The following is a 13,225-nucleotide window of genomic DNA, read 5'->3' on the forward strand; positions in this document are numbered from 1 at the left end:
CACGTCATTCCAACCTGATTCCCACGTGATTACCACGTGATTTCCATGTGATTCCCACGGGATTCCCACGTGATTGACGCATGATTACCACTTGATTCCCACGTGATTCCATCGTGATTGACAAGTGATTCCCACGAGATTCCCACGTGATTCCCACGTGATTCCCACGTGATTGACACGTGATTCCCATATGATTCCCACGTGAATCCAACGTGATTGACACGTGATGCCCACGTGATTCCCACGTGATTGACACGTGATTTCCACGTGATTCCCACTTGATTCTCACATGATTGACAAGTGATTGACACGTGATTCCCACGTGAATCCCACGTGATTCCCACGTGATTGACACGTGATTCCCACGTGATTCCCACGTGATTGTTATGTCATTCCCACGTGATTCCCACGTGATTCCCACGTGATTGACACGTGATTCCCACGTGATTCCCACGTGATTCCCACGTGATTCCCAAATGATTCCCACGTGATGCCCATGTGATGCCGTGATTGACACGTGATTCCCACATGATTCCCACGTGATTGACACTCAATTCCCACATGATTCCCACGATATTGACACGTGATTCCAGCGTGATTCCCACGTGTTTAGCACGTGATTCCCATGTGATTCCCACGTGACTCCCACGTGATTCCCATGTGATTGACGCATGATTACCACTTGATTCCCACGTGATTCCATCATGATTGACACGTGATTCCCACATGACTCCCACGTGATTGTCACGTGATACACACGTGATTCCCACGTGATTCCCACGTGATTACCACGTGACTCCCACGTGATTCCCACGTGATTGACGCATGATTCCCACGTGATTCCCACGTGATTGACACGTCATTTCCACGTGATTCCCACGTGATTCCTACGTGATTCCCACGTCATTAACACGTGATTCCCAGGTGATTCCCAAATGATTGTCACGTGATTCCCACGTGATTCCCACATGATTCCCATGTGATTGACACGTGATTTCCATGTGATTCCCACGTGATTTACACGTGATTCCTACGTGATTGACACGTGATTCCCACGTGATTCCCACATGATTCCTGTGGGATTGACATGTGATTCCCACGTGATTCCCACGTGTTTACCACGTGATTGACACGTTATTCCCACGTGATTCCCACGTGATTCCCATATGATACCAACGTGATTGACACGTGATTCCCAAATGATTCCCAGTGATGCCCACGTGATTGACACGTCATTCCCACGTGATTCCAACTTGATTAACACGAGATTCCCATGTGAATTCCACGTGATTAAATGTGATTCCCACGTGATTCCCACGTGATTGATACGTGATTCCCAAGTGATTCCCACGTGATTAACACGTGATTCCCACGTGATTCCCATGTGATTGACACGTGATCCCCAAGTGATTCCCACGTGTTTCCACGTGATTGACCCATGATACCCACGTGATTCCCACGTGATTCCAGCGTGATTGACATGTGAATCTCACGTGAACGACACCAGATTCTCACGTGATTCCCACGTGATTCCCCCGTGATTGACACGTGATTCCCACGTGATTCCCATGTGATTCCCACGTGATTCCCACGTGACTCAAACGTGATTCCCACGTGATTGACGCATGATTTCCACGTGATTCCCACGTGATTCCCAAGTGTTTGACACGTGATTCCCACGTGATTCTCACGTGATTCCCACGTGATTGACACGTGATTCCCACGTGATTATCACGTGATTCCCATGTGATTCCCAAGTGATTGACACGTGATTCCCACGTGCTTCCCACGTGATTCCCACGTGATTCCCAAGTGATTGACACATGATTCAAACGTGATTGCCAAGTGATTCCCACGTGATTGACATGTGATTCCCACGTGATTGACACGTGATTCCCACCTGATTCTCACGTGTTTCCCACGTGCTTGACACCTCATTCCCACGTGATTCCCATGTGATTCCCACGTGACTCCCACGTGATTCCCACGTGATTGACGCATGATCACCACTTGATTCCCACGTGATTCCATCGTGATTGACACGTGACTCCCACATGACTCCCACGTGATTGACACGTGATACCCACATGATTCCCACTTGATTCCCACGTGATTCCCATGTGACTCCCACGTGATTCCCACGTGATTGACGCATGATTTCCACGTGATTCCCACGTGATACTCAAATGATTGACACGTGATTCCCACGTGATTCCCACGGGATTCTCACGTGATTCCCACGTGATTGACACGTGATTCCCATGTGATTATCACGTGATTCCCATGTGATTCCCAAGTGATTGACACGTGATTCCCACGTGCTTCCCACGTGATTCCCACGTGATTCCCAAGTGATTGACACATGATTCCAACGTGATTCCCAAGTGATTCCCACGTGATTGACACGTGATTCCCACGTGATTGACACCTCATTCCCACGTGATTCCCATGTGATTCCCACGTGATTAACACGTGATTCCCAGGTGATTCCCAAATGATTATCACGTGATTCCCACATGATTCACACGTAATTCCATCGTGATTGACACGTGATTCCCACATGATTCCCACATTATTGACACGTCATTCCAACCTGATTCCCACGTGATTACCACGTGATTCCCATGTGATTCCCACGTGATTCCCAGGTGATTGACGCATGATTACCACTTGATTCCCACGTGATTCCATCGTGATTGACAAGTGATTCCCACGAGATTCCCAGGTGATTCCCACGTGATTTACACGTGATTTCCACGTGATGCCCATGTGATTCCCACATGATTGACACGTGATTCCCACGTGATTGACACGTGATTCCCACGTGATTCCCACGTGATTCCCACGTGACTCCCAAGTGATTCCCACCTGATTCCCACGGGATTGAAACGTGTTTCCCACGTGATTGACAAGTGATTCCCACGTGATTCAAAAGTGATTCCCACGTGATTCCAACGTGATTGACACGTGATGCCCACGTGATTCCCACGTGATTGACACGTGATTCCCACGTGATTCCCACGTGACTCCCAAGTGATTCCCACCTGATTCCCACGGGATTGAAACGTGTTTCCCACGTGATTGACAAGGGATTCCCACGTGATTCAAAAGTGATTCCCACGTGATTCCAACGTGATTGACACATGATTCCCATATGATTCCCACGTGATTCCAACGTGATTGACACGTGATTCCCACATGATTCCCACGTGATTGACACGTGATTTCCACGTGATTCCCACGTGACTCAAACGTGATTCCCACGTGATTGACGCATGATTTCCACGTGATTCCCACGTGATTCCCAAGTGTTTGACACGTGATTCCCATGTGATTCTCACGTGATTCCCACGTGATTGACACGTGATTCCCACGTGATTATCACGTGATTCCCATGTGATTCCCAAGTGATTGACACGTGATTCCCACGTGCTTCCCACGTGATTCCAACGTGATTCCCAAGTGATTGACACATGATTCCAACGTGATTGCCAAGTGATTCCCACGTGATTGACATGTGATTCCCACGTGAGTGACACGTGATTCCCACGTGATTCCCACGTGATTCCCACGTGCTTGACACCTCATTCCCACGTGATTCCCGTGTGATTCCCACGTGATTTACACGTGATTCCCAGGTGATTCCCAAATGATTGTCACGTGATTCCCACGTGATTCACATGTAATTCCATCGTGATTGACACGTGATTCCCACATGATTCCCACGTTATTGACACGTGTTTCCCACGTGATTCCATCGTGATTGACACGTGATTCCCAATGATTCCTACGTGATTGACACGTGATTCCCATGTGATTGACACGTGATTTCCTCGTGATTCCCACGTGATTGACATGTGATTACCACGTGATTCCCAAATGATTGTCATGTGATTCCCAAGTGATCCCACGTGATTCCCACGTGATTCCAACGTGACTACCACGTGATTGACACGTGATTGACACGTGATTCCTACGTGATTGACACGTGATTCCCACGTGATTCACTCGTGATTTACACTTGATTCCCACGTGATTGACACGTGATTCAAATGTGATTGACACGTGATTCCCACATGATTCAAAAGTGATTCCGACGTGATTCCAACGTGATTGACAAGTGAATCCCAAATGATTCTCGTGTGATACCCATGTGATGCCCACGTGATTGACACGTGATTCCTACGTGATTCCCTCGTGATTGACACGTGATTCCCACGTGATTCCTACGTGATTACCACGTGATTCCCACGTTATTCCCACGTGACTCCCATGTGATTCCCACGGGATTGACGCATGATTCCCACGTGATTCCCATGTGATGAACACGTGATTCTCACGTGATTCCCACATGATTCCCACGTGACTCCAACGTGATTCCCACGTAATTGACATGTGATTCCCACGTGATTCCCATGTGATTCCCACGTGACTCCCACGTGATTCCCACGTGATACTCACGTGATTCCCACGTGATTCCCACGTGATTCCCACGTGACTCCCACGTGATTCCCACATGATTGAGGCATGATTCCCACTTGATTCCCACGTGATTGACACGTGATACCCACGTGATTACCACGTGATTTACACGTGATTCCTATGTGATTGACACGTGATACCCACGTGATTCCCACGTGATTCCTACGGGATTAACACGTGATTCCCAGGTGATTCCCACGTGATTTCCACGTGATTTCCACGTGATTGACACGTCATTTCCACGTGATTCCCACGTGATTTCTACATGATTCCCACGTGATTCCCACGTGATTAACACGTGATTCCCAGGTGATTCCCAAATGATTGTCACGTGATTCCCACATGATTCCCACATGATTCCCACGTGATTGACACGTGATTCCCACGTGATTCCCACATGATTCCCCCGTGATTGACACGTGATTCCCACGTGATTCCCACATGATTCCTATGGGATTGACATGTGATTCCCACGTGATTCCATCATGATTGACACGTGATTCCCACATGACTCCCACGTGATTGGCACGTGATACACACGTGATACCCACGTGATTCCCACGTGATTCCCACTTGATTCCCACGTGATTCCCACGTGATTGACGCATGATTCCCACGTGATTGACACATCATTTCCACGTGATTCCCACGTGATTCCTACGTGATTCCCATGTGATTCCCACGTGATTAACACGTGATTCCCAGGTGATTCCCAAATGATTGTCTCGTGATTCCCACGTGATTCACACGTGTTTCCACGTGATTGACCCATGATACCCACGTGATTCCCACGTGATTCCAACATGATTGACACGTGAATCTTACGTGAATGACACCAGATTCTCACGTGATTCCCACGTGATTCCCCTGTGATTGACACGTGATTCCCACGTGATTCCCATGTGATTCCCACGTGACTCCCACGTGATTCCCACGTGATTGACGCATGATCACCACTTGATTCCCACGTGATTCCATCATGATTGACACGTGACTCCCACATGAATCCCACGTGATTGACACGTGATACCCACATGATTCCCTCTTGATTCCCTCGTGATTCCCATGTGACTCCCACGTGATTCCCACGTGATTGACGCATGATTTCCACGTGATTCCCACGTGATACTCAAGTGATTGACACGTGATTTCCACGTGATTCCCACGGGATTCTCACGTGATTCCCACGTGATTGACACGTGATTCCCACGTGATTATCACGTGATTCCCATGTGATTCCCAATTGATTGACACATGATTCCAACGTGATTCCCAAGTGATTCCCACGTGATTGACACGTGATTCCCACGTGATTGACACGTGATTCCCACGTGTTTCCCACGTGCTTGACACCTCATTCCCACGTGATTCCCATGTGATTCCCACGTGATTAACACGTGATTCCCAGGTGATTCCCAAATGATTATCACGTGATTCACACGTAATTCCATCGTGATTGACACGTGATTCCCACATGATTCCCACGTTATTGACACGTCATTCCAACCTGATTCCCACGTGATTACCACGTGATTCCCATGTGATTCCCACGTGATTCCCACGTGATTGACGCATGATTACCACTTGATTCCCACGTGATTCCATCGTGTTTGACAAGTGATTCCCACGAGATTCCCACGTGATTCCCACGTGATTTACACGTGATTCCCACGTGATGCCCATGTGATTCCCACATGATTGACACGTGATTCCCACGTGATTGACACGTGATTCCCACGTGATTCCCACGTGACTCCCAAGTGATTCCCACCTGATTCCCACGGGATTGAAACGTGTTTCCCACGTGATTGACAAGTGATTCCCACGTGATTCAAAAGTGATTCCCACGTGATTACAACGTGATTGACACGTGATTGACACGTGATTCCTAAGTGATTGACACGTGATTCCCACGTGATTCCCTCGTGATTTACACTTGATTCCCACGTGATTGACACGTGATTCAAACTTGATTGACACGTGATTCCCACGTGATTCAAAAGTGATTCCGACATGATTCCAACGTGATTGACAAGTGAATCCCAAATAATTCTCGTGTGATACCCATGTGATGCCCACGTGATTGACACGTGATTCCTACGTGATTCCCTCGTGATTGACACGTTATTCCCACGTGATTCCTACGTGATTACCACGTGATTCCCACGTGACTCCCATGTGATTCCCACGTGATTGACACGTGATTCGCACGTGATTCACATGTGATTCCCCCGTGATTGACACGTGATTCCAACGTGATTCCCAAATGATTGTCACGTCATTCCCACGTGATTCCCAGGTGATTCACACGTGATTCCCACGTCATTGATACGTGATTCCCACGTGATTCCCACGTGATTCCTACGTTATTTCCACGTGATTCCCACGTGATTGACACGTGATTCAAACATGATTCCCTCGTGACTCCCAAGTGTTTCCCACGTGATTTACACGTGATTGACACGTGATTCCCACGTGATTCCCACGTGACTCCCTCGTGATTTCCACGTGATTGACACGTGAATCGCACGTGATTCCCTCGTGATTGAGGCTTGATTCCCAAGTGACTCCCACGTGATTCCCACGTGATCCTCACGTGATTGACACATGATTCCCTCGTGATTCTCACGTGATTCTGACGTGAATCCCACTTGATTGAGTCGTGATTCCCACCCGATTCCCACGTGATTCCCACGTGATTGACACGTGACTCCCACGGGTTTCCCACGTGATTGACACGTAATTCCCACGTGATTCCCACGTGACTCCGATGTGATTCCCACGTTATTGACACATGATTACCACGTGATTCCTACGTGATTCCCAGGTGATACCCACGTGATTGACACGTGAGGGCCACGAGATTCTCACGTGATTCACACGTGATTCCCACGTGATTGACACGTGATTCCCACGTGATTCCATCGTGATTGACACGTGATTCCCATGTGATTCCTACGTGATTGACACGTGATTCCCATATGATTGACACGTGATTTCCTCGTGATTCCCACGTGATTGACATGTGATTCCCACGTGATTCCCAAATGATTGTCATGTGATTCCCAAGTGATCCCACGTGATTCCCACGTGATTCCTACGTGACTACCACGTGATTGACACGTGATTGACACGTGATTCCTACGTGATTGACACGTGATTCCCACGTGATTCCTACGTGATTACCACGTGATTCCCACGTTATTCCCACGTGACTCCCATGTGACTCCCATGTGATTGACGCATGATTCCCACGTGATTCCAATGTGACTACCACGTGATTGACACGTGATTCCTACGTGATTGACACGTGATTCCCACGTGATTCCCTCGTGATTTACACTTGATTCCCACGTGATTGACACGTGATTCAAATGTGATTGACACGTGATTCCCACGTGATTCAAAAGTGATTCCGACGTGATTCCAACGTGATTGACAAGTGAATCCCAAATGATTCTCGTGTGATACTCATGTGATGCCCACATGATTGACACGTGATTCCTACATGATTCCCTCGTGATTGACGCGTTATTCCCACGTGATTCCTACGTGATTACCATGTGATTCCCACGTTATTCCCACGTGACTCCCATGTGATTCCCTCGTCATTGACGCAATATTCCCTCGTGATTGACACGTGATTCCCTCGTGATTGACACGTCATTCCCACGTGATTCCTACATGATTCCCTCGTGATTGACGCGTTATTCCCACGTGATTCCTACGTGATTACCATGTGATTCCCACGTTATTCCCACGTGACTCCCATGTGATTCCCTCGTCATTGACGCAATATTCCCTCGTGATTCCCACGTGATTCCCACGTGATTGACACGTCATTCCCACGTGATTCCCACGTGATTAACACGTGATTCCCAGGTGATTCCCAAATGATTGTCACGTGATTCCCACGTGATTCACACGTAATTCCATCGTGATTGACAAGTGATTCCCACATGATTCCCACGTTATTGACACGTTATTCTAACCTGATTCCCACGTGATTACCACGTGATTCCCATGTGATTCCCACGTGACTCCCACGTGATTCCCACGTGATTGACGCATGATTACCACTTGATTCCCACGTGATTCCATCGTGATTAACACGTGATTCCCACGAGATTTCCACGTGATTCCCATGTGATACCCAAGTGATTCCCACATGATTGACACGTGATTCCCACGTGATTGACACGTGATTCCCACGTGCTTCAAAAGTGATTCCCACGTGATTCCAACGTGATTGACAAGTGATTCCCAAATGATTCCCGTGTGATACCCATGTGATGCCCACGTGATTGACACATGATTACTACGTGATTCCCTCGTGATTGACACGTGATTCCCACATGATTCCCACGTGATTGACACGTGATTCCCACGTGATTCCTACGTGATTTGCACGTGATTCCCACGTTATTCCCACGTGACTCCCATGTGATTCCCACGTGATTGATGCATGATTCCCACGTGATTCCCACGTGATTCCCACGTGATTCACATGTGATTCATATGGGATTGACACGTGATTCCCACGTGATTCCCACATGATTGACACATGATTCCCACGTGATTCCCACGAGACTCTAACGTGATTCCCACGTGATTGACACGTGATTCCCATATGATTCCCACGTGAATCCAACGTGATTGACACGTGATGCCCACGTGATTCCCACGTGATTGACACGTGATTTCCACGTGATTCCCACTTGATTCTCACATGATTGACAAGTGATTGACACGTGATTCCCACGTGAATCCCACGTGATTCCCACGTGATTCCCACGTGATTGACACGTGATTCCCACGTGATTCCCACGTGATTGATATGTCATTCCCACGTGATTCCCACGTGATTCCCACGTGATTGACACGTGATTCCCACGTGATTCCCACGTGATTCCCACGTGATTCCCAAATGATTCCCACGTGATGCCCACGTGATGCCGTGATTGACACGTGATTCCCACATGATTCCCACGTGATTGACACTCAATTCCCACATGATTCCCACGATATTGACACGTGATTCCAGCGTGATTCCCACGTGTTTAGCACGTGATTCCCATGTGATTCCCACGTGACTCCCACGTGATTCCCACGTGATTGACGCATGATTACCACTTGATTCCCACGTGATTCCATCATGATTGACACGTGATTCCCACATGACTCCCACGTGATTGTCACGTGATACACACGTGATTCCCACGTGATTACCACGTGATTACCACGTGACTCCCACGTGATTCCCACGTGATTGATGCATGATTCCCACGTGATTCCCACGTGATTGACACGTCATTTCCACGTGATTCCCACGTGATTCCTATGTGATTCCCACGTGATTCCCACGTGATTAACACGTGATTCCCAGGTGATTCCCAAATGATTGTCACGTGATTCCCACGTCATTCCCACATGATTCCCACGTGATTGACACGTGATTTCCACGTGATTCCCACGTGATTTACACGTGATTCCTACGTGATTGACATGTGATTCCCACGTGATTCCCACATGATTCCTATGGGATTGACATGTGATTCCCACGTGATTCCCACGTGTTTCCCACGTGATTGACACGTTATTCCCACGTGATTCCCACGTGATTCCCATATGATACCAACGTGATTGATACGTGATTCCCAAATGATTCCCAGTGATGCCCACGTGATTGACACGTCATTCCCACGTGATTCCAACTTGATTAACACGAGATTCCCATGTGAATTCCACGTGATTAAATGTGATTCCCACGTGATTCCCACGTGATTGATACGTGATTCCCAAGTGATTCCCACGTGATTAACACGAGATTCCCACGTGATTCCCATGTGATTGACACGTGATCCCCAAGTGATTCCCACGTGTTTCCACGTGATTGACCCATGATACCCACGTGATTCCCACGTGATTCCAGCGTGATTGATACGTGAATCTCACGTGAACGACACCAGATTCTCACGTGATTCCCACGTGATTCCCCCGTGATTGACACGTGATTCCCACGTGATTCCCATGTGATTCCCACGTGATTCCCACGTGACTCCCACGTGATTCCCACGTGATTGACGCATGATTTCCACGTGATTCCCACGTGATTCCCAAGTGTTTGACACGTGATTCCCACGTGATTCTCACGTGATTCCCACGTGATTGACACGTCATTCCCACGTGATTATCACGTGATTCCCATGTGATTCCCAAGTGATTGACACGTGATTCCCACGTGCTTCCCACGTGATTCCCACGTGATTTCCAAGTGATTGACACATGATTCCAACGTGATTGCCAAGTGATTCCCACGTGATTGACATGTGATTCCCACGTGATTGTCACATGATTCCCACGTGATTCCCACGTGTTTCCAACGTGCTTGACACCTCATTCCCACGTGATTCCCATGTGATTCCCACGTGATTATCACGTGATTCCCATGTGATTCCCAATTGATTGACACATGATTCCAACGTGATTCCCAAGTGATTCCCACGTGATTGACACGTGATTCCCACGTGATTGACACGTGATTCCCACGTGTTTCCCACGTGCTTGACACCTCATTCCCACGTGATTCCCATGTGATTCCCACGTGATTAACACGTGATTCCCAGGTGATTCCCAAATGATTATCACGTGATTCCCACGTGATTCACACGTAATTCCATCGTGATTGACACGTGATTCCCACATGATTCCCACGTTATTGACACGTCATTCCAACCTGATTCCCACGTGATTACCACGTGATTCCCATGTGATTCCCACGTGATTCCCACGTGATTGACGCATGATTACCACTTGATTCCCACGTGATTCCATCGTGTTTGACAAGTGATTCCCACGAGATTCCCACGTGATTCCCACGTGATTTACACGTGATTCCCACGTGATGCCCATGTGATTCCCACATGATTGACACGTGATTCCCACGTGATTGACACGTGATTCCCACGTGATTCCCACGTGATTCCCACGTGACTCCCAAGTGATTCCCACCTGATTCCCACGGGATTGAAACGTGTTTCCCACGTGATTGACAAGTGATTCCCACGTGATTCAAAAGTGATTCCCACGTGATTACAACGTGATTGACACGTGATTGACACGTGATTCCTAAGTGATTGACACGTGATTCCCACGTGATTCCCTCGTGATTTACACTTGATTCCCACGTGATTGACACGTGATTCAAACTTGATTGACACGTGATTCCCACGTGATTCAAAAGTGATTCCGACATGATTCCAACGTGATTGACAAGTGAATCCCAAATAATTCTCGTGTGATACCCATGTGATGCCCACGTGATTGACACGTGATTCCTACGTGATTCCCTCGTGATTGACACGTTATTCCCACGTGATTCCTACGTGATTACCACGTGATTCCCACGTTATTCCCACGTGACTCCCATGTGATTCCCACGTGATTGACACGTGATTCGCACGTGATTCACATGTGATTCCCCCGTGATTGACACGTGATTCCAACGTGATTCCCAAATGATTGTCACGTCATTCCCACGTGATTCCCAGGTGATTCACACGTGATTCCCACGTCATTGATACGTGATTCCCACGTGATTCCCACGTGATTCCTACGTTATTCCCACGTGATTCCCACGTGATTGACACGTGATTCAAACATGATTCCCACGTGACTCCCAAGTGTTTCCCACGTGATTTACACGTGATTGACACGTGATTCCCACGTGATTCCCACGTGACTCCCTCGTGATTTCCACGTGATTGACACGTGAATCTCACGTGATTCCCTCGTGATTGAGGCTTGATTCCCAAGTGACTCCCACGTGATTCCCACGTGATCCTCACGTGATTGACACATGATTCCCTCGTGATTCTCACGTGATTCTGACGTGAATCCCACTTGATTGAGTCGTGATTCCCACCCGATTCCCACGTGATTCCCACGTGATTGACACGTGACTCCCACGGGTTTCCCACGTGATTGACACGTAATTCCCACGTGATTCCCATGTGACTCCGATGTGATTCCCACGTTATTGACACATGATTACCACGTGATTCCTACGTGATTGCCATGTGATTCCTACGTGATTCCCAGGTGATACCCACGTGATTGACACGTGAGGGCCACGAGATTCTCACGTGATTCACACGTGATTCCCACGTGATTGACACGTGATTCCCACGTGATTCCATCGTGATTGACACGTGATTCCCATGTGATTCCTACGTGATTGACACGTGATTCCCATGTGATTGACACGTGATTTCCTCGTGATTCCCACGTGATTGACATGTGATTCCCACGTGATTCCCAAATGATTGTCATGTGATTCCCAAGTGATCCCACGTGATTCCCACGTGATTCCTACGTGACTACCACGTGATTGACACGTGATTGACACGTGATTCCTACGTGATTGACACGTGATTCCCACGTGATTCCTACGTGATTACCACGTGATTCCCACGTTATTCCCACGTGACTCCCATGTGACTCCCATGTGATTGACGCATGATTCCCACGTGATTCCAATGTGACTACCACGTGATTGACACGTGATTCCTACGTGATTGACACGTGATTCCCACGTGATTCCCTCGTGATTTACACTTGATTCCCACGTGATTGACACGTGATTCAAATGTGATTGACACGTGATTCCCACGTGATTCAAAAGTGATTCCGACGTGATTCCAACGTGATTGACAAGTGAATCCCAAATGATTCTCGTGTGATA

The sequence above is a fragment of the Muntiacus reevesi genome, chromosome 8 (assembly GCF_963930625.1).
Source record: "Muntiacus reevesi chromosome 8, mMunRee1.1, whole genome shotgun sequence".
Taxonomy (NCBI): Eukaryota; Metazoa; Chordata; class Mammalia; order Artiodactyla; family Cervidae; genus Muntiacus; species Muntiacus reevesi.